This window comes from Oreochromis aureus, linkage group 11 (assembly GCF_013358895.1).
Source record: "Oreochromis aureus strain Israel breed Guangdong linkage group 11, ZZ_aureus, whole genome shotgun sequence".
NCBI classification, from domain to species: Eukaryota; Metazoa; Chordata; class Actinopteri; order Cichliformes; family Cichlidae; genus Oreochromis; species Oreochromis aureus.
Genome location: NC_052952.1, coordinates 19,366,232 through 19,392,334, shown reverse-complemented (window position 1 = coordinate 19,392,334; position 26,103 = coordinate 19,366,232). Strand labels below are relative to the sequence as shown.

The following is a 26,103-nucleotide window of genomic DNA, read 5'->3' as shown; positions in this document are numbered from 1 at the left end:
AGTCGTGGCATTTCAGCATGAAAGTCACCTCACTGAAAGAAAAAGGTGCGACTTAGAGAACATTTCATCATTTCTACATACCATCTAACAATTAAGATTAACCTGAGCACAGTAAAGGAGTGCCCAACGTCGGCTCATGTCAAGATTAACTGCCGTCATCTCAGACACAACATTTCCAATTTCACAACACTCACAACAACAACTAAATCAAGCCAACAGATGTGCTTAAACACAGCAGCGCTCAGCTGAAACAGGCCCTGTTTCAGTTGCTTAGTTTCATTCTCCCGTCAGTGCTATAGTCTGGTTGTTTTCCTGAGATGTGGAGCCTGGGGCTTTTTTATCCCCACTACAGAGCTGAGAAATATCAGACCGCACGTACTACTAAGCCACTTGTGTAAGCAGAGTCAACCCCCCAGTATTATCAATGCCTGGTTCCTGACCTTATTTACTGAAAACATTCCCCTGAGCAAACCCAAATTGGCTTTTTACCAAATTACGGTATTACTGGCCGCATTTGCACTCTACACACTCTAATTAATCAGCACATACGCCACAAAACAATAGTAAAATCTTTGCATACTTTATTGATTTTTAGAAAGGCTTTCGATTCCATTTTGCTAGAGGGTTTAAATTAAAACATTCTCCAAATCAGCACAGCAGGTAGAAGCTTAAAAACAATTAAGTCGACGTAAAGTCTTATTCGAATGACCAGCAGTAGATGAGGAACGCAGAGGTTGTCAACAATCCTAATCCATAATTTATAAAGTCAAAGAATTTTTTTGGGTGTGCGTTTGGTATTTTATCATGACTTCTTTTCTGCTTCTTTACACACAGCATGGAAAGTCATTCACATAAAGGTCAAGATGAAACCCATCAAGTAGGATGGAATGGCTGATATGATAGTATCTTTCAACAGTTTCAACAGTTTTATGTGGCAACCTACAAATAGTTCAGTCTTCACCGAGGGGCCAGACAGATTTCAATCAATATTTGTCAAAAAATAGTCCACATATAAGCCAGAGGATTCATATCATTATTCAAGCTTAATGTGAAAGGCCTGCATTCAAAATGTAAAATTAGATTCACAAGTTTGAGTATTATTAATGCACCAGAAATAAAACCAATCGCTGTGCAGAATAACAGAGTAATAGAATGTTTTTGGATGACTACTAGATTTTAGTTATTGATGCACGCATGAGTTCATGTTATAATGTTGCTGCAGGTAAAGGTGGGGCAGACTTGATTTATTTCACATACTGCTGGGTAGCGTGTGAATTCCCCTTTGGGCATCATAATGTTAGTTATCTCAAGCGAAACACAGACTTTGCTTTTCCTGTGTGAGGTGTCCCTCCCACACAGACGTGCGAGGGTAATTTCTAAGTTATGCTGGTAATACTGATCCTGAGCAAACAGGGCTCATATCAGTAATAAAAGCAGAATAAAAATTTGAAGAGGCTAGTGAAGGGGAAAAAATGAAAGAAGAAAAAAAAGCAGGGACAAAAACAGCACTTCAGCCTCCAGCAGCAGTATTGACAGTCAACTACAATGAATTTAAAATCATGAGCTTCCAAAAAAAAAAGCCCAAATCTCAGGAAAACAAATAGAAATTCAAATTAAGAAATACCCGATGCTATCAGTACCTGGCGTTTAAAAACATTGCCTTGGTAAACTATCATCTGGCAGCAAATGCACTGAAGCAAAAAGCATGCAGAATAAGCATTTTTGGCATTTAGGAGAAACTCAGAAACTTCAGCTATCTCACCAGTTTAATCAAACCTGTCTTGGCAGGACCATCAGCTGTTAGGAGATCACTAGATGTCAGCTACCCACTAGAGTCCTGCATGCAAAACTCTGAGGTCCGTAATAAACATCCCAGGTAATACCCATTGATTATCAACACTAAATGAAGAACAACTGAACTCACAAGGCACAAGGTGCTGCTTTTGGACTAAAGGAACCCTTTTTGCAATTCTAAAGCCATAAAAACCTTTAGCACTTCCTCCAAACTACATGGGGCATCAACATGAAAATCAAAGCAAATCAAATCTGGCATAATTTGTTGGACACAATCTGTGCTGCAGGCACAAATGATCTATTAGCTGGGTCTTCGAAGCTATAAGTAGTACAGGGAGGAAGCCTCTGTCTATAATTAATAGCTACTTGTAAACTTAACACACAAAGAAAGTAGTCATTTGTAAAGCTGAGTTATATTGGTTTCAGTTGCACGTCTCATTTCCAACTCAAATGTTAACTTGAAATCATGAAACACAACAAAGTCACACCTCTAATCATGGCACCCCCCTGCTTGTTACTGTGGATGTAGCCTAGCTGTAGCCATGCCAACTGCCAACTCCCAACTGGATATTTAATCATGTTGGGGTTCCTACTGGCATTGGGAATGCAAGCAGAAACCACTCTAAAGAAATGTAGTTCTCAGGGGACCACACCTGTGAGTCGTTAAACCTTGGGGAGCCCCCAGAAGTGTTTTAGTCAGAATGTACCATTACTGAAATAACCCTCAACACTGTTCAACCTCAGACCAACATGGCCTTCCAATAACCAAAGAAAGTATTTTTGGCTGTTCCCTTATTTCCCATGGGTTTGTCACAGTGGATGGATCTGCATGTTTGACTTGGCATAGATTTCCTGGAGCAACCCTCCCATTTATCTGGGCTTGGGACCAGCTCTAGGAGTGCATTAGCTTGTGACCCCCTGAGGCTGGGTTTGTATCTCCTCCAAAAACAAATCAAAGTAAACTAAATTATTAAAGTGATAAAAATGCATATCTGGAACAATAGGTAAATCAAACGCAATTGGTATTTGTCCTAAAGCATGAATATAATTTGGTAGAGCAACATAAACTGTCTGAAATGCAAAGCAGAAACAGTTCCTGATGAAATACAACCTAAGCGGAGACAGTCTAGCCACAGAGAACCAGTGACACAAGAAAGCTGGGTTATGAACCGAGGAAGAGGCACCGCAGGACAGTTCTTCTTCAAATATGACAAATAATATCAGAGCTGAAAACCAAATTTGGTTTGTGAATCTTCACATAGCTGGATGACAGTGAAAAACAGCAGATTCTGTTAGTTGAGGGACCAGAAGCATCTATCTAAAATATCTATTGGGGTTTGTGATACAGCCTCAAAATCATATTATGATATTTCAAGAAAATTTACAATATTGATAATTCTGACAATATAGGACAAAAACATGCTGAGAAATGTTTTATCGGTGCCTGCAGGAACCATTGTTTGTTAATGCAAACAAAATAAAGGACATTTTCCATCCTTTTCCAATGAGCTACTGTCATTGATGAAAAACTACCTTATTCAAAGTGTGAATCTTTCGCCACAAGGTGAAAGCAGAAGCAGCATTACAGGGTAATAGTAGTGACACAGCATTTTACATAGTGACACAGCATAAGTCAAATAGTGGTGAAGTTTTCCCTGGAATTCTAAGTGAAAGTATAACACAACCTGCACATGACCACCTGATAGTATCTCCTCCTCCTGTACCTTCATACCCTGGTTGTACGTGATGGTGTCCTTTTTCCCCCAAGTGGTATAACAAGTTAGTTTCCACGTTTATCAGGAACAGTTTTCTCGTATATTTTGCAAAGCATTGTTTTGTGGGAAGTTGTTGAAGTAGCTTCCTTTTTACAAAATCCTAATCAGAGGTTGGCATCCCGCTCTCTATCTCAGACATGCCTGTTCTTGCCAAGTTGTTGTGCTCACTAAGGAACATAGATGCTTTTTATTTCCCATAAAAATGTATTCCCCATATTATCGCAGAGGATTTATCCCTACTACTTATATAAAACGTTGTTAAAAGTTTTAAAAATCAGTTTAAAAAACAAAGAGGAGTACAGAGAGAACTGCCCATGGCAGCGTAAAAGTCCCAACTGAAATTGATTACCAATGCAAAACTTGGCTCACAAGCAAAGTGGAATTAAATACTTCAATCTCCAATCACTGGGGCCTTTTTGGCCAAAATCAATATACATTACTGTCACGAGGGGAGTTCCCCTGATGGTTGGAAAGAGAGTGGAGCTTTGTGTGTACACGCATTAAAATAAATTGATCACAACACACATAAGAACACATAAAAGACTGCATCATCCTGGTGGTCCGTTTGATGTTAGTATGCTGTAAATGATCTTTTAACAACTATTAACTTTTTTGCACTTGCCTCGCAAAGATGCAGAGGTATACACAGTGGAGGCTTTGATCACACTGACTGGCACAAATAATACAACAGTTTACACAATTAAAACACCATCACAGGCTGTGTGTTAATTGGTGTTAATGCATACTCACACAGAAACTCCCTAATCACCCTGTAATACTTAAAGTCTGAACCATTAGGCCCAGTGGGTTTGTGTGTCTGGTCTCCCCCTGTATGTTTGTGGCTCTTTTCTACTATTACAGCTGCTGCTATTCCTACAATACCTCATGCCAGGCAGGAGGGATTTACAAGTCTCTGACAGCACAGCTGGTTTTCTCTGCCTACTAACCACTTTAACAATATGCTTTGATTTTTTTTTCAAGCTTAAAATATGAAAAATGGTAATATTTCTAAGACTATGCTACAGTGCAACCTTGCAACTTTGTGGCTGCTTTTATCTGTAAAACGTCTTACAGTACCTTAGGCAAAAAAAAGGAAAGAAAATGTCTTTAAAATTTATATCAAAAGTACTTGTAAGAGAACTGCATTGCTGTCTATTAAGCATGACTTTTAGCACACTTTACCATGTGAGCATATCTATTTCCCAAGCACGTAATATGTGATATATTTGTAATATTCTTTGCACTTTTTGTGGAGCTACTGGTCAATTTTAATACATACACACAGTGTAAAAACCAATGCGCAGACATATGTTTAGCTGCCCCCAGGTAACACACAATAACAAAAACGATAACAAAAAATCATTATCATTATCATCTGCATTAAACTGTCTGTTGTGTTACACCATTTCTAATCTGTATTATAAAGCACACAGAGATACAAGAGTAAATAACAACAAGGAATCAGGAAAAGTACTTTGTATTGTTGCATTGCATTGTTTGCATTATGTTGCATTGACGGTTCTTTGGCAACCCTCTTTTCGTCTTTATGTTATGCCATTGTTAGGATTTTTATCAGTATTGATAATCAGTGTTCTGACTTTAAAACATTTCTCAACCACATTTTAGAACCAAACACAGCAGTGCTTTAAGTGTCGTTTAAAATTCCTTAAGAAAACTCTAATGCAATCTTCCCATTAACTGAATTTCCCTGGAACAGAAAAAGCTTGATAAAGCTTGATTTATAGTTGCTATTAGAGCAGCTGATAAGGTCAAAGAAACATCCCAACAGAGTTATGTGCCAAAGGTAGTTTGGATGTTTCAAATACGGTAACAAATCAGATATAATAAAGCTTTGTAAATTTCAGAGCAGGGCATTGCTGGATGTCAGCAACAGGGGGGAAAAGGGAACCACAGAAGCCAATAACACTAATGTAGTGTTGCAAATGAATCTGCTGCTAACATTAACTTCCAACACTGACACAATGGGACACATTTTGCCTTCGGATTTTCAGATTTTACTCATCTCTGTATTTAGCACGTTACCCTTTTTCACACCTAGCCAGCAGACAGTAAATAGTCATAAAGAGAGCAACGTGCTGCAAAGACACGCATCACTATTTTGGGGAATTTCTTTTAGTTTCGACACATTTATAGGCACAAAATTGATAACAGGAGCAATTTACAAACTAATCAGTGATTTCAATCCTTACTTATGTACCTATGACCCTTAATTTTTGTTTTTCAATAACTGTTTAACAACACGTTAATTAGAATACTTAAACTTGAACAATGGCATAAATTTGTTCAAAGGTTCAACATACAGTGCATAAACAATAGATCATAGCAAAGTCTGAACTATGAAGACAATACAAGACAGTTACATAACTGTTACAAGCTGTTTCTATGACGCATTAATGAGTTATTGATAGTAAAAAATGAGCGAAACAAGTGATATGAGATCGGATGAAGCTCTCAGACATGCATTTTACAGTTGTAACAATACTCTAGCTATATTCTTGTTATGTCTTCATTTCTCAGTCTTTCTTTTTACTCTTCCTTACCTTGACCTAATTTTTATTTTTTATTTTCTTGTTTTTTTTTAATCACTGTTGTATATATAAACATTTTGCACTCTGTCAAAGAGTAAAGCCCTCACAATGCGCCTGTGGCACTTTAACTATTTTGTTTACTTATTTCAAACTATACTTTTTTTATTCTGCTACGGTAACAATGTAATTTCCCTTTAGGGATCAATAAAGTATCTATCTGGCTATGTAGATATGTATATTCCTCACTAAATATAACTGCTGTAACTTGGGCTTTCTACATGATTGCACAGCTGAATGAGGCTAATGAAGGGGACCCAACCATACAGCTTACAAACAATTGCATGCACCGCTCCTGCTGCCCGCTTCACTCAGGCAACAACAAGGCAGACCCACCTCTCCAATGGAAAGCCTTTCACTTAGCTAACCTCTTTGACAAAGGCAGCAGAAATGCAACATGAGCACCAGAATTGAGTCAAAGTGAATGCAAATGTGACCAATTTGCAATCAAAAGGGTCAGCACTCAAAATCAAAAGAGCCACTTGGCTGTTAATGGGGTGCTGAGGTTTATGTTTGACAATGTAACATTTAATTTCTCAAAAATAGTTTAAGCATACATTTTTATTTTGCCCGTAGGTGAATAAATCTAGTTTGTGTTATACATCAGGATCATATGGGGTGCCAAGTTAAAAGGAGGTTCATGTTTACTGAATTTTATCCATTGCACTTCTCTTGTTAAAGAAATTGGATTTTTCATCCAGAAGATAGACTGGCTTATTACAACAAAGAAAGGGTGACCATAGGGGAGCTGAGGTCAGTAAAAAAAAGAAAGAAAAAAAGCCACATATGCATGAACCGGTAAATATGTTTAATATATCCAGTTCAATACATAGTACAATAAAAAAAAAAAAATCGCAGCCCTTTAGGTTTCAATATGTTTCCGTTCTTCATGTAGCCATTCATTCATACCTTTCAAAATGAGTTAAGGGGTCTCTGGTCAGATGTGCAGGGTGCTCCACCAGTAGAGGGGGCGGAGCTTCAGAGATCCCACTTCCTCTTTTGCTCGTCACTCATGCATGCTCCTTGATGAGAAAAGAGAAATAAATTTAGAATAAATATTTATTGTGCTATGACACCAAACGTGCTGGCTAGAGGAAACGCTTATGCAATCATGAAACTAGAATAAGGAAATGCTTTAAAACAGCTCTTCATTTATTTATTGTTCTCAGAATTCATACACAGGGAGAATATTTTTTCAAATGCCTGGGAAAGGAGACCAACATTTTTTGATCTATGAAAAAACCACAGGAAGTCAAAAACACACTTCTTGGCTGTGCATGTACAATAACAGTGCTATTCTTTCCTGCAAGTTTACAAAGTTAGAGACACAATCTCACAAGGCAAGCTCCCACTCAGCGAATTATCCAAATGAGTCATGATTCAGTCAAACGTGCCAGTATAGTGGACTTTGGAAAGTTCTCAGTCAATTAAAAATTGGCATCCAAGGTCCGCATCTCTTTTTATTATGTCATAAACCAATCATCCTTCCTCTTTCCAGCGGAAATCTAAAGGTCAAACACAACCAAAGACACCGCCAGCTTCGCAGCAGGATAAAAAAAAAAACAAGCGGGGAAACAGAGGGATGATGGGGCGGAGGGAAGCAGGGATAGACAACTGACGAATTCTCAGAACTGCTCATTTCACTGGATTAATCTGCTATTTTTGAAAAGTCCACAGAGAGCAGAGATGAGAGCGAATATGACTCAGAGTGGGCCTGTGTGTATGCGGGTCTGCGTGTCCTTCAATCCGGCCCTTGGCCTACTTTAAAGCCAAGTCATCATTCTGGTCCACTGGGGCCTCATATTGCCAGCCAGTGTATATATGTGTATATTGAGGTATTGTATTACAAAAGCAGCCATACCATAAATCTCTTCCTGCCAGCCCACACACTTCTGCATTAGCGAGTGTGAGGAGGCTGTGCTGCAGTGCAGGTATGCCTCAGTATGAGAAGAGTCGTGGCCACCAAAGGTGTCTGCCTGTCTGCTTCTGGGTGAGTCATCAATCCTCATCTCTCCCTTACTTTATCTCTCATATACATTGTAAGCCGTCTCTCCGTCTGCCCTTCTTTTCTCACTCTTTACATGATTTAAATGAACCTCCACGAAGTTTGAGTAGAATGTAATTCATCTGCAAATTGGAAGCAGGACAAGTAAGAGCTTCTAAAAATACTCATCAGATTCCCCTGACAATGACAAAATAAAACTACAGAACACCCACCACACACTCACACATGACCACACAACACTGCAGTGCAAATAGCAACGCTCTCTGTCTTTGTCTGTGCAAACCTCTTGCTCTTTTTAAAGTAAGAACGCTTTCTACCTGTCTCATCCTCTGTGAGTTTATGAGCGCTACATGTCTGGGTGGAAAAAAAGATGAGAAAAACCACAAAACCCAAGACGGCAGACAGCAAGCACAGCAGTGATGATGAGAGAATGAATATTGTGAGAAAAGTGTCTGGCAATAGTGCCCTTTGTTATGCTCATGATAATAAGCTAATGTGAAAATCTAAATAACAGAAAGCCTCAGTGTTCGTACAGTTCTGAATGACTGTTTTTTACAAATCTAATCTTGACTTTACAACCATAAAATGATTTTGTAATAGATACTCCTGCTACCAAGGCATGCCCCATTTCAGAAATGAAGCGCACACAAACACACACACACACAAACACTGTTCACAATGCATGTAAAATGTACACAGCAAAAACTCCAGTGTTAAATTAACACTGGAGAGTGTTTATATGTGTCCACACCTCTGAGTGTTAGATATAACACTGTTGAGTGTTAAATGAACACTTTTGGCAGTGTTATATTTTTTAAAGTAACCAAGTCAGTTTTGAAGATTTACAACGACTAACACAGAGCAGTGCTGATTTTCTAACACTGGAAAATAACTCAAAATGTTAGAAATATTCCAGTGTTAGAAAATCAGCACTGCTCTGTGTTAGTCGTTGTAAATCTTCAAAACTGACTTGGTTACTTTAAAAAATATAACACTGCCAAAAGTGTTCATTTAACACTCAACAGTGTTATATCTAACACTGGAGTTTTTGCTGTGTAGTGGCACATTGTTTTGGCTTACATATGGACAGAAGTATGAGGCAGAGAAAGTGAGCGTGCATTGACTTGTCCAAACACTGGCAAACACACAGTTGTGCCAGTGAAATCTTACATTATGTAAGCCAACACAAGAACCCTAATCCAGAGAGCAGAAAGAGAAGTCTATGCTGTGAGTGTCCACTTTGTTGCATGCTAAGAGGTGTAACGTGGTTGTGAAGGCCAAACTTTATTATGAAAACACATGAATTTGGCATGATAACAGACTGAGACTGTTAGATATCTATCTCGTATAAGTCAAGCCAAGCACAACACAGTGACAGTTTAGTGCTGATTTTAATGGCTCATTTATAAAGTAATTTATGTATTTTCTGTACTTATAGTAAGGAACTTTTTATTTTATGTTTGGGGATATAGCCATTAATTTTTTCTTGCTGCACCAAAAACATACCAGCTTTTACCTTCAGAAATGAGATAACTCCAAAACACGCCCTACATATATTGTAGCACTGACACTGCACATGAGCCAGATGTGACTGAGCCAGTTTTACTGCAGTGAGCTAATTTCATCGCCGTAAGGCCTTACATAAAAATATGGAAAAATTTATCTGATTATGGCTGATGCATTGTAAAAAAAAAAAAAAAAAAAAAAGAAAGAAAAAAATCTCATGGATTTTTCGTTTTAGCACGATGTACATAAAAAATACATAAAAATTAAAAGTACAGTTGAAAGTTGGGGTTTTAGTACTAACATATGAATGATGTCAATGAGTGAATTTGCCAAAAGAAATTCCTCTCCCAAAGGTAGGCTTTTGTGGTTCCAAATATCCTACTAGAGACTGAAGAAGTCACTTGGATGAGTGACGAAACGTTTCTCCCACAAAACGCTACGTCCAGATGAACAGATTCAACTTTTGGAGATCCTACTATAGACACCACAATCAGTATTAGGAGGCAAAAGGTTTGTGCATTTCTAATTTTCTGCAGTCTTTGCCATTCCTTTGTTTTGCACATCTCCCTTCTTCTTTGTTCCAGCTGTGAACCAAACCAGAGAATGCAGGATAGGAGCCAAAAGGCTGTGTCTTCATCCCACCCTACTCTTGCCTCTATCTCAGTCCCTACAGAACACCCTCTGTTATTAATTCACAAAGTGTAACAGTCTCTTCTCCCACTTAGGCCTCTTTCCATACAGCTTGACCCGACGTAATTCCTGTCGTAAATCCAAAATACCAGTGACTCAGGCGGACTAACAAATGCAGAGGTGAGGAGGTGCTCATGGGCGGACTAATGAAGAGATTTCTGCATGCAAGCATAAGAGGTTCTCTCTCCGTAAGCAAGACATTTTGCATAAAGAGAATATCATAAGGTCCAACATGACACCTTGCAAGATAAAGCTGGCATGCTAAAGTGTGAGAACTGCAGCCAAACAAGGTTGAGGAGCTCTGGAACAACCTTTGTTCTGGACAATTTACAGTGCAGTGTGGGTACAGCTAAAACTAACAGACAGTCAAATCAGTCTTTCACAATCCCTCAAAGCTCAATGTGAGCACACTGTGATCAACCAGCCATGTCTAAGCATTAGACCTAACTGTTCCCCTCTCTCCAAAGACTGCCAGAGAAAGTCACAGAGTAGAGGGGAGCCACTCATAGACAGGAAGAATGGCCTCTTCTCTTAGACTATGTGGTAGCTTAGTAAGAGCATGAAGTGTGTGTGTGTGTGTTTGCTTTCTAGCTCATGTTTCTGCATGCGTTATGTGACTCTGTTTGTAGCATATGCTGTAACAATGGGAGCCTAAAGATGGCATCTTTGGTCTTAGCAACAACAAACAGTGCTGTGCCAATCCTGAACAAACTACACCTTCCGTTCAAATCTTTTCAGCACTCCCTTTGACCTCTTGCTCTGTCAATCACCTCCTGGTTCAAGTGGTGTGGGAAAGGAAGGCCTTACAGGGCCTGAAGCACACCATACACACACAAACACCAAATCAATGCTAAATAGGGACTAGAGGAAAGGCAACAAAAGATGACAACAACATTATCACAAGTGACTGCAGCCGTAGCTCACCATTTCTGACATTTTTCCAGGGGAAGCCCAGAAGGGAAAAACAGGAACGCCAAGAATAGCGTGTAGAGAAAATAGGTAAGAAGCAGCTGGCCCAACATCCCTGAACATGTCAAACTTATCCTGGATGAAACAGCTCACCATTTTGCTTCTTTTGCTTACCTTACTAATGACGTGCATTGGGACCTACATGCCTATTCCTTTTCCACATATACAGCTTGCACTTGCAGAGGGAGGCAGGTGTAGGAAGAGGAAGAAAAAGGAACCAAAGGACAGACAGAAAAGGACAGAGCGAGTAACAGAAAGACAGAGACCTGCTTCCTGTTTACTCACAGCAGAGAATGCAGGAAACAGAGCACCAGGCCACGAGACTGTTAACAGTAGTGACAATACACACAGCACAGATACACACTACCTTCCCTCTTCTTTGTCCTGAATGATTAGATGGGCCAGATTTATCATCAACTTTCCCATCCATCTCTGTGTATCTTGGTAACATCTGGATGCTTGGGATTTGTTCTTGGTTTATATTAGAGATGGCACGATACCACTTTTTTATGTCCGATACCGATACCGATATCATAAATTTGGATATCTGCCGATACCGATATTAATCCGATATAGTGTTTTTTTAATCAATAAAACTGTTTTTTTAATATCTTGCTGCATTTTGTATAAGTTCATACTCAAGTTTAAATAAACAACAACACTAAAGCTATTCTGTTATACCTGTATGTAAAAATACACTGCACCCAAAATATTTCATAGTTCAGCAACACTGATCAATCTAATAAACTTAAACCTACTCCATCCTCCCTATTCTGGTATTTTAAAGAGTACTTAGCAGAAATATTAAGCAACCTAACTAATAGGGTTGCAAACTCCCAGCAAAAAAAAAATAGGGAACCACCCCCCACCCTCCACCTCATGATGCTTAATCAACGTAATCAACTTTAATTTGATGCAGTGTGAAAAAAAATGCACAGAATTAAATTATTTTTCAAGAATAATTAAATAGATTCAACATCTTTCTTCAACAGAATTGCAGACTGCACAGACGGTACCTTCCCAAAGGAAAAAGTACTATAGCTTACTAGGGTATATTAGACTTAACAGTTACTATATACAGTAATGGACTTCTATACATTTTACATCAGATTAAAACTTTGGGTGTAAGATTCAGATAATTATTTATTAAAAGCTAGACATTTTAAATGAGAATAAGAAAGAAAAGTATGTCTTTGTGCCCCTTTTCCTGTTCATGCCCTATCGGCCCCCTGGCTACACTTTGCTAGATCCGCCCCTGCACAGTTACCAGCCGTCAGCTACGTGAGAAAAGGATCCTGGTGTAGAAAGTAATATTAAATAAATTCTAACAACAGCTTGTGAAGCTTAAACGTGCTGCTGTTGTTCAGCCGCTGGTTTCTCTTTCTGGTGCAAAGTGGGCCAAAACAAACAAGAGAGACGGACTTGCGACAGAAAAGCCGATCAGCTGATCGTTAAGCAGTTTCACGATTGAAGTAGCGGCAGGAGAGAGAGAGAGAGAGAGAGAGGCAGTCGCTCCATATATCGGTTGTTAAGCTTAACGTGGGAACGCTTTACAAACATTCAGAGATGAACTTACACACTTGCTTTACCTCTCTCTGGGATAACTTCCTCGGAGATGAAATGCTGGATTGCTAGCGAGGCTACAAATAAACACAGCAGCTCTATGACGTGAGCGCACTGCTCCAACATGCTACGGTTATGAGCCGAGTTACGCCGTGTGGCAAGTTTTGTGAGGTGCTTTTTTGATATTTAATGGATCGGATTACATTTTTTATTTCTCACCGATATCCGATCCAGCAATTTACGTCAGTATCGGACCGATACCGATACCTAATATCGGATCGGTCCATCTCTAGTTTATATCTCCCTTCTGCCCTTGTTCTAGCCAGCCGCCGTGTTAACAGGATCAAGCTTAAGCGCATGCATACCCCCAGCTGTGTGCACAAAAGCTCCCGGCAACATTCACCAATCTAAGACAGACTTCCTAGCAATTCCAAGTGGCACTGCAATGCACTGCTTTTGTGGATTGTTTAAAATGTGGATTTAATGCAGTTTCCTATCACATGAGCTGGCTTTTAGCCACACTCACTGCAACTACATTGTAATTTCAGGAAAATATCTTTGGAACTATTTGAAAAGAAAAGTTAGAAGTATTTTCAATTACATAATAAAATTTAGTCACAGAACACTTTCTATCTTACGGTTCAGGAACACTAAAGTAAAAATAAGATGGCAAACTCCTTATGACTAGTCAAAATCAGTGTTTGCCTTTTTTTTTTCTGATGGAGACTGTGGGCAAGCAATGCAAGCATACAGGTAACCTGATGAGAGAAGAACTGTCTGAAACCAATTGCAGTCCCACTCATCCTGATCGCAATCACTCTAAGACAGACTGCCAATATTTGGTGTCTACTTCAAAAATGCAAACATACTGCCAACAGATCACAATAAGAGTGAGGCAATCTGTCTAGATAAGTGCAGTTTGTGAGACACATTTCTTTGAAATAGACTTGACTCAACTGGTTGCTAACTTGTTGTGTTTTGGTTCTGTTCCTATATAAAAGCAAGATTGGTGAGCACCCATTTCATTTGGGTTTGGGCAGGATGTAAGAAATTAATGTGAATTTCCAAATGAAATGCAATTTTTCCCAATTTATCAGTTATAACTGCTGTATTATCACAAATAGATTGAAGATAACGGCCAACTTGGTTCCATTCAATAGCAAACTGCCAGCAAACTGACTTGTTGCCACGTTAGTTTAACACTGTCACACAAGTTGCTTTGAAGACGGCAACTGACTGCAGACCTGGTTTCTGTATTCAAAGCAACCATTTCAAAGCAACCTAGGCAACAAGATCAAAAGTGGATTGCACACAGTCCAAATTAAGTTTCCAACCACCATATGACTAGCATTAGCAGGGAAAGATAGTTGCCTCTCATTTATCCATTCTCTCCCTCTCTCTCTTTCTGAAAATAAGCTCTGCCTGACAACACAGTGCAGGCCCACAGAAAGTAATTCAACAGCAGGGATGTTGGACTGGTGAGGTTGTTGACTGACTGCTTACACCGTGTTTATAAGAACTGTACTGGATGAAAATATTTTTGGAAACGTTAGCAGCAGACTTCCAATTTTGACTGCATTTTTGCAGCAGTTTTTTTGGCATTGAGAACAACTGAACTGCACTCACAAATGTTCTTATCTTTCAGCAGTTGGCTCCACTTACTCTTAGCATAAGGAAGTGCAAATGAGCACAAAAACAGCAGAAAACCAAATGGTTTTGGAAGCCTAAAAAAGAAGATCCCTTCTCTACATTACATACATATAAACAGCACAGGTGGCATGGAAAAGCATGTTTGGTCCATAGAAGAAGTAGGGCTGTTATGAATACAATCGGATCCGGAACAGTGAATACTGAATGCTGAATATTCACATTTTTATAACCACCTTCTGACAAAAATTAGAAAACATAAACTAAAGAGTCTGAGGTTGAGATACATGAAGGAAATCATCTCAGAAAGGAAATTAGAAGGGACAAAATGTCTTTGTTAATGTCCTCCTCTGACAGTGCACAGCCTCTGTTGTGGTGTTGTTGCTCTCTGCTTTCTGTCACTAGGTGAACAGAGAAGATGAAGAGAGAACCGGAGGGCAAGACATTTGGTCACAGAATAGCAGTGTCCACAGATCTGTCACTACGTGCTTTTTGGGGAAAAAAAGAAGAAGAAAAAAGTATCTATGGCCTCAGGCTGCAACAAAAAGCAAACCTTTTACAAAATAAAATGAAAATGTCACTAAAGCAACTTTTTAACAAGGAAATAAAGACATTCTCTATTAATCGTTCTCCATGATTGGCAGTTGGCAGCCTTGCATAACCTGCCTGTCTGTTTGCATGATTTGTTCAAATAATCCTCAAACAAATTTAACACCACTGGGCCAGCTCAAGTTGTTTGATCTATGACACACTACTGCCTATTGGCGTCTGCAAAATGCACAATCCATCACTGGGTAAATATCTGAATACACACATACAATTCTGCAGATGCGCACAAACATAAACACACACACACACACACACACAGACTTCCTAACAAAGCCAGCAGTATCAATACTTCATTTAACCAACTCTGTCATGAGGTCAATAGCCCCTCCACCCACACACAAACACACACACACACACACACACACACACACACACACACACACACACACACACACACACACACAATCCTAACACCCCTCATCACACTACATAACCTCCAATAAGTTTCACTGTGGGTTCTAAATGTTCAGCAATAACTTTGGCTTAATTACTTCAGGTGAAATCCACTATGAGCTGCAGGGATGACTAATCTGGTCATCCTCTTTCATATCTAACCTTATTAAGAAGTCATGTAAATTTTCATCTCTATTTATATCTCGGTATGCCTCTATAGACTCTTTTCTTGTAAGATTTATTATTGTGCGATCTATTGTACAATATAAAGCGCCTTGAGGCGACTTTTGTTGTGATTTGGCGCTATATAAATAAAATTGAATTGAATTGAATTGAATTAGATCTACCACACAGAAATTTAGGTGCCCATAAGTAACACTTTTAATCATGTAAATATACTGAAAACGGCTTGAACAACTAAAAATACCATGGTATTTTTGCTTAAGGCAAATGTGAAAAAGAAAACTCAAATCACATCTCAAGTGTAGTTTGGTTCTTCTTTTACTTTGTACCGTTGTGAAATGTATTTCACCCAGGCTAGCCCATGTGCAGCAAGTACAGAGGTAGTATCCCTGATGCTGTCTCTCTCTGACCCGTGGAGCTGCAGCCACAGTGACCCACATCCAAGCCTGTGGCAGATTACACTGCATCACATGCAACACACACATTCCCAAGATACATGAACACAGTGCATCTGACATTCGTGGCTTGTAGAAACACAATTTCTGATAGCTTAGCAGACACACACACACACACACACACCCTGAAAAAAAAAAAGGACAATGGACGAGTAGTTCTGCAGTCCATCAGCCTAAACTAACTGTTGATATGACTATCAGTGTGCCTGGGCTACAACAAGCTCACTCAGAGACCTAACACACAAAACAACACAGACCCACACACATGTGCACACTAGATAAGAGGCAAAGATGGACAGTTGTGTATATGTGTGTGCAGAGAAGAGAGCTGTGCCTTCGTGAGGGTGAGCCCTGGGCAGATAGCTCACTCTGTCACATGGCTAAGACAGAGCACAGAGCTTCCAGAGCAGTGTCAGTCCTTTCTGCCCTCCACTGCTTCTCTCTGTTACCAATAATATAGGATACAAATGTTGCCTTCAGTTATATTCGCATCAATTAATGATCTATATAACCTTGAGAATGGCACTGTGGTAAAACCTTTGAGAGTGTAGCGTGCTTTTGTTGAAACATGTGAAAACTAAACCAAGAACAAGCACAATTTACTCCCAGTAGAGTTGAAAACATTTAAATTAAGAAAATGAAGAGCAGCATCAGCCTGGCTTTGTTTATTTATCTTTCCTTTTTACTACCTGTGCTGCCCTTGAATAATTTGGCCGAGACTAACATCAGCCTACAGGCAAACACGATGAGAATTAGCAGCTAAATGTTCAAAAAGCAAAAGCATTTGAGCATTTTTTATTGCCACCAAACAGTTTGCCTGAGGTCTAATATAACCATATTTATATGTCACGAAGCAAACATTATATCCCCCACCCATTATTACACAAGATATACAAGCACACAGAGAAAACCCCAGGGTTTTAAAAAGATTCCTCAGCAATTAACTATATAACACTCAAACAGCAAGCATTGGCAGCGAATTCCAATTTACGTTTGTAATCTACATTTCTGAAGGAAATTAAAGTATAAACTAATACTGTTATATAACTGTAGTCACTGGCGATCCATCTGTTATCTCTATGCATTTTGTTTGACTCTCGAAGCCAAACTTTAACCTCTTTACCCACATGCGGTGTGAGATAACTGTTATTTGTTTCATTTTTTGTTAGCTGTTGTCATGTAATAAGAGTGACTAAAAGCTTTTAATCACCATTATCTAAGGAGGGTGACTTTTTCCACAACAAGACGTTTAACTGTTCAAAGCGCTGTGAACAAAGACACATTAAGAGCTGTCATCCAAGTACAAACAGGCCCTACTTTAGCCAGTACTGCGGACCATGAGGCACTACAGAGACTGTTACTCTGTACAGTGGACTGTAGCTGCCAGCTGCTCCTGGACAGTCAGGCTGGATTAAATGCAGAAAACAAATATCCCCACAGAGGTCAATTATACACAACTTAGCTAGGCTACCGTGCACACACAAAATACTCTTAGACTGCTCAAGAGTATTTAAAACGCTTATTCTGTAAGGCCTATTTTGTTCTTGAGATTCACTGACTCTAATGTAGTACCCTGATTAGAAGTGGACAAAGTCTTTTCTCGGATGTAAGTAAAACATGAAATATGATATCTTGAGTATCAGTCATGCGCACGCACTCATCTGCTGGGCTCTTGGAAGCAGTCAGAATGATTTTCTCAGTCAATTTTCATTTTGAGCTCATCAGCTGTGGGTTTCATGACTGTAAGACAGATTTTCTCCCTGGTTAATTTCAGCAAGTATAAAGATGTTTAGAGATTCTATGAGCTGGTTTTTGGATTACAGAACATTCAACCATTTCAGTGAGAAAATGCACGAGTTCAGTGTTTCCAGAGTTAACACCTTTCACTTAAGCAGGGATTATAGTATAGTTTTTTTATAGTCCACTTAACACAAGCATCCATGCAGATGTCCAAGTGCCCGGCTGTTTTTTGACCATGCTGAGAATTTACATTACAGTGCACCACCTACACATGCTCGCCAACTGGTGGACTTGAGGTGAATGTCAAAGAAGAATAACAGAAATGACTACTTGGCTGTCGGGTCGCTGGGTGTTCGGAGTATAACATAGACTGTATGTGTGCTTGGCTATGCAGATGCTTCCTGACAAAACCTACCCAGCACTAGAAGCGTTGGGTGGGTTGTGTCATGCTGTCATAATACTGTCGCAAATGAGTATCTAATCTGATAGCAGAAGGGCTACTTAAGTAAGTCCTCCCTTATTCACAAGAGACCAGATAGCCCTAAAGGGAGTTACAGCTTTCAGGTTTGCACTGGTATTTCTCTCGAATTACTTTGCACATGTGCAAAACTATTTCTCCAACTGGCTCTCCCTTGCTCTGGACTTTTCACCAGGACTATGTCCAGCAAATTAAACTTACTTTTCAACTGCTGAGAGAATTTTGCATGAAAGGACTTAAAAGCTAGCACTGTTTGTCTAACTTCTGTGCTGTGAAAGAAGAAGTGGTGTTTATAATAAGTTCCTACAGGAAAAACGTGCATACTTATCAGATTCACGCTATAAACAGAAAAAAAACACCCTGTTGCTAGCTTCATTAAGTTGAGGCTGACAGCTTTAGAAGATCATGTTACATCAGTATGTCCCACTTTTTCAAACCAAATTTACAGAAATCTTTTTCTAACTTTAACGGCATAATCAGTCAAAACAAGCAGGGAAAACTGACTAGAAAAATCCCTTGGCAGAAAAGTCTAACAAAACAAACAACTCTGAAAGCCGAATACAGGAGCCAAAACACACGCAAACAAACAGAGTGTAAAATATTAAAAGGAACACAAACTGGTTCCAAGCCAGAGAAGAGACGTGTCTGTCTAATTATGGACCACACTACTGTTTCTCCATGAGTCAGCAGTAATTGAACATACACCACTTCTTCCTATGGCAAGCAAGGAGGGGGAGGGAGGGGGCAAGGAGCACGACTGTCACCATGGAAACTACTTCTGTCGAGTAGTATCTCAGAGTGAAACAGATGCTTTGAGCGAGATACGGACACACACGAACAGGACACTTTTACAAAGAGGGGAATTGTCGAGCAAAGCTGATAACACCGTATACTGTTACTCAATGTGACTATGCTGAGCTGCTGCATGCTGTATTAGTTCACTCTACTGAGACTTTCAAGGTGACTTTTAAAGCTATGTACTTTCTCTGTGCAGCAAACAGTAGCAGGCTACCGGCACTTGTCATTAGGCGTTTAAGTTGCCACAATTTCTTCAAACCAATAAACGCTCACATCCCAAAAAAGGACTCATTTTGTTCCGGCCTCAGCATTCCAGCTTCCTCTTTTTGCCACGTAACAGGAACTATAGCCACAATATAGACATACTATCACCTTTTAAAATCAAACAGTCGCGCATGCAATGGATATGAAACTGCATTAGTAACCATGTGAAAGGTGTATTTATGGCTACCTGATAAATCAATTATAACATTGTGGGGTTTTTTTGGTTCTCCACCAAGTCATGAAGGAAATCTTTGGCTTTTTAGCTCTACAATGGTCCACATGTTGACCAGCCTTTTTCAGTTTGCCATTTTGTGCTACATTTCTGTAGCTGATGTGTAATAATAGCAATAATAAATATTTTTTTCAAACATTTCAAACTGTACAGATTATTATTTGAACAAATAGAAGCTTCAAATATATTTGAATATTTGAGAAAATCCATCCATCCATTCGCTTCCGCTTATCCTTTTTCAGGGTCGCAGGGGGTGCTGGAGCCTATCCCAGCTGTCATAGGGCGAGAGGCAGGGTACACCCTGGACAGGACGCCAGTCTGTCGCAGGGCTAACACATAGGGACAGACAACCATTCACACTCACATTCACTCCCACATTCACACCTACGGGCAATTTGGATTTTTCAATTAACCTATCCCCGCAAAGTGCATGTTTTTGGACTGTGAGAGGAAGCCGGAGTACCCGGGGGGGGGAGCCCACGCAAACACGGGGAGAACATGCAAACTCCACACAGAAAGACCCTGCTTGCCTGATGGTGGAATTGAACGCAGGACCTTCTTGCTGTGTGGCAACGGTGCTAACCACCGTGCTGCCCTATTTGAGAAAATGAAACCAGTAAATGTTTAGAATATTCATCTGAAAAATAAATAAAATTATGAATAAATAAGAGTAATTGTCTGTTAAGTTGTTCTTTATTGACTAATTAATTAACTGACTAAACGCTGCTGCTCAACAACAGCAACAAAAATAAATAAATGAGTTGTGAACTATAGAGCGGACTCAATGAACTGTAACAAACCATGCAGAGAGAAAAACTGCAGAGTTGGCAGATCATATTTTGTGAGTTTACCACACCCATTAACACATTTACACAGCACACTGTCACATTGTGCATAAATACGTTGTTCAAAAGCTTCTACACAGAGACGCTAAGTTGGATGGATGTTTGTAGCATCTTGTGGGGAACAAAAAACAGAAAAAAGCACTTTGCAACACTTTAAGCATCACTGAGTTTACTGGAGTACTAGCTTTTGTATTTGTATTTGATAAAAGTCACGGGTGACTCCCGACAAACCGTGACAAACAAAGTCTTCATCTATGCAAATATTTTGGTTTTTCGGTGCTACCTCATGAAGACTTACATACGGAACTGAAATGAAAACAGAAATAGACCATTAATTCCTTGTCAGAGGAGAGCCAGAGCAGAAAACAAGAGACTGCAGCTAGGAGTTGAAATAAACCTCCGCTGAATGCTGGGCTAAATCCTATTTCCTTATCATTAAGCCAGCAGAAACACTGTGTCCATCCAGCTGAGACACTCTGGCTGAATCATCTGTAGAGGTCCTATATGCAGTTTAAACATACTGGGCCACATATAGGCGTGCTGCTCTTTTTGCCTTCGCAGTTACAGTTTTTTTTACCAAAGCATATTTATGAGGAGTCAAAGTGCAGCGAACGAGGAAGGAACATGTTAGGTAAATGACTGACACAGCAAAGATCGCTGAGTGTGAAGGGTGTGATTTTCACACCAACATTTAATTCTCAGAAACAATGCTTACATATGCGGACACACTTTTTGTGTTGCCCTCAAGTCGGTTCAACGCTGAATAGGAGCAGGGAGCTGGCAAGACTCCCCGGTGGCACTGGCTGACCCACTTCTATGCAACTCTATCCCTAAAGTGACCCACTGTAGAGCCAGAGGACACACACGTATAGCCTAGCACAAGCACACACATTCACACACACAAGCGCACAAAACTAAACTTGTCTGCCTAAACCCTAGAGGACTGAGAAACAGGGAAAAAAATCTGCTAAATGCTGCCAATGTCCCCCCCTCTCTCTCCTTCTCGTTACACTCTGTTTTCAGCTTCTCTCACTTGTCTGAAGATCAGCCATTTAGGTCTCTGCTATCTGATATAGCTAAACTAGCTACAGGGCTACACTTAATATTGGCTGCCTTTTTTTGAGCGGAACAGCTGATTTACCATAACTTTGGTTCAGATGTTTAGATCCACCCCCTCAATCAAGTTGACTTGTCGGCTTTTGATAATTCTTTCTGATATTGGGCTAGATATAATACAGGCAAAATAATCATGTAGCACGCTCAAACTGGCTATAATTCAACCACCAACGTCTATTTCTCAAAAATACTTTTTAGATTTTTGGCAGCACAAAAAACAAACATATATTATACATAATAGCTCCAAGTTGGTGATGTTTTTCCAATTTATGGCAACTCTACTCTGCTCTGTGACAAGAAAATGAGCTTTCAGCTGCACTGTCAATGCCAGAACCTACTGCTGCAGAGGGTAGAGATAATTCTGTCTGATGTGAGTGTGATCAGACAACATTATTAACAACAAAACCCATCTTAGTGGAGTAGCTGGTTGGTAAGCAGGCAGTAATCAGCTCATGCACTGACAGCTGATGTTTGTGCAGTCTTTTTCATGTGAGAGCGAGATTCCATTAAAGAAAGCAAAAGTGACATTTGACAAGCTACAACAGATACCACAAAATCTGTCGCCGCCAGTGGCTTTTGTCTATGACAATATGCATCCATATGATTAAAGCGTCCCAGTTTCTTCTCGTTCTTGCAAATAAACGGTTAGCATCATTATACATATTTAAATGACTTATTGTTTTTAGCGGAAAATGACAAAACACAGAAAACTGATCATTACGGCGTCCTTGAGGTGATGTCTTGTCTTTGTCTAAGCAGCACAGCAAATCGTAGAAGTTAATTAAAATAAATAAATACAAAGACGACACAGATTTGGCTGCCAACTGCGCACACTAGAGAAGCTGCTATCAGAATTTTGCCACGGCGGGCAAAACGACTGCCAACTTTACTTGTGAGAAGCAATAACAAAATTATTAACTGGGCAATTTCTTCAGTTCTAGTTACACTTTATTAAATACTTCTCACCTACTTCACAGGCCTATGTTAGGTGGTAAGCAAGATGAACAACGCACAAGGAGTGGAACTGCAAATTTTGCTCCCTGATATTTAAAGCACTCACACGCTCAGCAGCCACTTCCAGGTCATGGTGGCTGTGCACGTGAGCAATACCAATGTAACAAAGCAGTATTACCCAGGTTTTGGGGGGCAACAGGCAGGCTGGTATGAGCTCCTCTCACATGTATCTCTTTATGTGCATGTGTGCGATCCGGTCATAGTCTGGAAGTAGGAACAATGGCATTCCTGTGCTCTGAGCTCCAGGTGGCTGTGGAAACCCAATCCCAAACCAAGCCTCACTGGCACACAGATCGCCAGCGTCCCCGAATGCTGCTGCCTCCCTCCGGAGACACAGATCAGAATAGAGCTATTGTTCCAGAGCAGCTCAGAGCAATAAATGCGGCACAGCCACGCTTGATGACAAACACTAACAAACACGCAAACAGGACAGCAGTGATTTTCGCCTTCACTTTCCCGGTTATTTACTCAGCTGCAAAGCCAATGAAAACGTGAGCTACTAATTTCTCACTGTGATTAAAAATAGGGAAAAGGCTAAGACATTTTGGTTGTAACTGTCCCTTATAATTTAGACGTTTTGTAAAAACATGCTTTTGCAATGACTATAACCACCTGCAGTAGATTATGCAGCAAAAACAAACAAAACCTATTACTTAGTCATACTCATTATATGGCTTAAAACCACAGTGACGTACTTTCCCCACACACTTTTTTCCCTCCTCAATTAATCTCATTCACTTCAAAAACTAATTTAGTTATATTCCCAGTGCTGAACGTCCCGCAGATTGGCCAAAATGTTCCCAGTTTGAAACACTCTCAAATCAGCCCTGACAAACATGGTTACACACAAGCACACACACACGGATGCACATCTGCTACAGGCTGAGCACACAGTCAACGCAACACAGGGCAGGAAACACATCATGCAGACTCCACGGCCTTGAAATGAGGAACATGATTCATTTCCTTTCAGAGCTGGACAGTCATGCCTTATAACACAAGCCTGAGTTCAGATATCCAGCTCTGAGGCAAAGATCCTCAACATGGCACAAAACCCCAGTTATGAATCCACAACTTCAACTTCCCAAATAGATTTCAAGGAAGCAAGCACTATATGGTCAGGTTAGTTCTTCTTCTTCTTCTTCTTCTTCTTCTTTTTGGTATTCAGCGCTACCACACAGATATTCCTGTTAAAAATGATCAAAGCCTTGAGCTCGCCTGCACCATGGGACCGCTGCTACAGGTAGTGAACAAGGTACAGCACAGCTTCCCTCAAGCAACACAGCATATTCTCCTGCTGCACTCTTACAGGCAATGCCACACACGCATGCACACACGCATGCACACACACACACACTGAGGATAAATAATACATGCTTCCTCTTTTCTCTCCCTTTAAGGAACATGACAGATTAATTTAATTGGTTCCCTGTCAATCCTACAGCTTCATCAGCTCTGCAGGATTGATAGTGGATCCATTTTCTTATCTCTGAGATAATTACAGCATTGTTAATGCCCGCACATTCTCTTTCATTCTTTCACTCATACATACACGCACACATCAGGTCCCACATGCTTTAAGTAACCCTTTACAAAGTCTTTTTTAGTGACTGCGTTACACTGAAAGTGACTAACCTCTGTTAAAATTTGCACTGGCTAGTTTTCCCCTCCTTTCCCAGCTAAAGTTATCTGACCTCTATTATGCGCACAACAACAGACCAATCAGAGGTTAAATTCCGGGTTTACACTTCATTTTATTCGGGTTGTGATGCAACAATAAAGCATTAAAATGTTCAGAAAGGAGGAAACGAGCAAAGGGAAGAGCAGACACATACTCCACTGTAACCATTATGCTCTACGTTGAACAAACACTTTCTTTTCATCTCATTGGGTGAGATCACAGAGCAGTCAGGAAAACTTGATAACTATATCACTCATTTGAATTGACCGTTAGTAGGGAAAGAAGTCGCTGCAGTCATGCGGCAAGTGTGCGATAGCACTGACCCCGGCAGTGGCCGATTCGCGCTACAAATCAACAGTCAGGGTTGAACGCTAACGCAGGATGGATAGAAAAAAAGTATTTATGAGAACCGTTATCGGGGAACCAGCTTTCCCTTTACTTGGCGTGTGGAGCAGCATCTACCGGTTAATTCACCTGAAAGCCAAGTGGCAATCTGTGCCTTAAGCGGCGAGTCGCATCGCATCCCTGTTGCTCGGCTGCTTCTGTCAACAAGCCCCGCTTTGCCATAACGGCGGCTGCTTGCCTGCTACCAGATAACGTTAGGGGGGTCACTGGGCAGAAGCAACCCTCCAAAAATGACTATGTGGCTAAGAGAGGAAACGACAATCACTGCAATTGGTGTTTAAGTTTTTTTTTTTTTAAACAAGTATTTTCACCTTACCTATAGTGACCGGTCACCTCTATCCTCAGCCGTGGCGCAAAGAATCCGCAGGCAGAAAACTGACACCGACTCGGTACAAAGTATCACCGCTAAGTTAGCGGGCTAGCTAGCTTAGCGGGCTAACGATGGAAGGAAAAGGGGGGTGAGTGTGGCTCTCTCTGTGTCGTCGAGAGAAGGCAGTTACCTAAGAAAACAAGCCGGGGATGAGGTGTTTCTCACGCAGCTACAGGAGCACCTTCCGGTGTCAAAAGGCGTGAACGGGGGAGACATCCATTTGAAAAGAGCGTGCGGTAGGACTGTCGGTGTCAGGCGGCTGTAGCGCTATGCGGTGTGAGCTCTCTCTCCCGGAGCGGACGTACAACCTCTGCCTGGATCTGAGAGAGAGAGAGAGAGAGAGAGAGAGAGAGGAGCAGGGCTGCTGATGTGCGGAGCAAACACAGGAGCAGTGATGCTCACTGCTCATCCCTCCTTCGACTATCACAACCCGGAAGAAATACTGTAACTGATCCCATCCCTGTTTTTATTTTTACATATTCCAAAAAAGAGAGAGAGAGAAATTCAGTTCATTGATCACCACTATTTATTTACGCATATTTTTTATTGATTGAAACCTACTTGTTAGTGTGAATGATGCATTTAGAGCTCGCGTGACGTGAGTGATGTGTTGTAAAACACACATTATACAGGTCCTAATCATAGTAATAATGATAATAGTAATAAGCCCAAAGTCAGATCAGTCAGATGGTGCTGGTAATGAGCCTATAGCTATTAACCACTCGGTATAAATGAGCAGGGAGTGATTCTTGTGAAAAGTTCTGGAACTGCAACACGGTATTACTTGCACTCTCCTTTCTACAGCTCCCTTGTGGGAAATATTCATATTCATTTGAAAGTGATGTCCAACTCAGGAGGCAGAAAGCGCTGAGTATCTGTAATTCTTTAAGGCATGGATTAAAAAAATAATTAAATAAATTTTTTCTTTCTTTTCTTTTCTTTTCTTTTCTTTTCTTTTCTTTTCT

The 26,103-nt window shown here is 40.2% G+C and overlaps 1 protein-coding gene across 3 annotated transcripts in view; it reads right to left on the bottom strand.

The window, feature by feature from the left end:
• Positions 1 to 25,533, bottom strand: part of galnt1 (UDP-N-acetyl-alpha-D-galactosamine:polypeptide N-acetylgalactosaminyltransferase 1) — a 57,588-nt gene extending 32,055 nt beyond the window's left edge. The window contains exons 1-2 of one of the 3 annotated variants that reach the window (XM_039619670.1): positions 25,085 to 25,533; positions 7,085 to 7,197 (exon numbers count right to left, since the gene is read on the bottom strand). The gene's annotated coding sequence lies outside the window, so the exon portion shown is untranslated. The remainder of the gene's footprint in view (positions 1 to 7,084; positions 7,198 to 25,084) is intronic. The other 2 variants (XM_031753995.2, XM_031753996.2) reach the window with 2 other exon arrangements.
• Between the last annotated feature and the right edge of the window lie 570 nt (positions 25,534 to 26,103).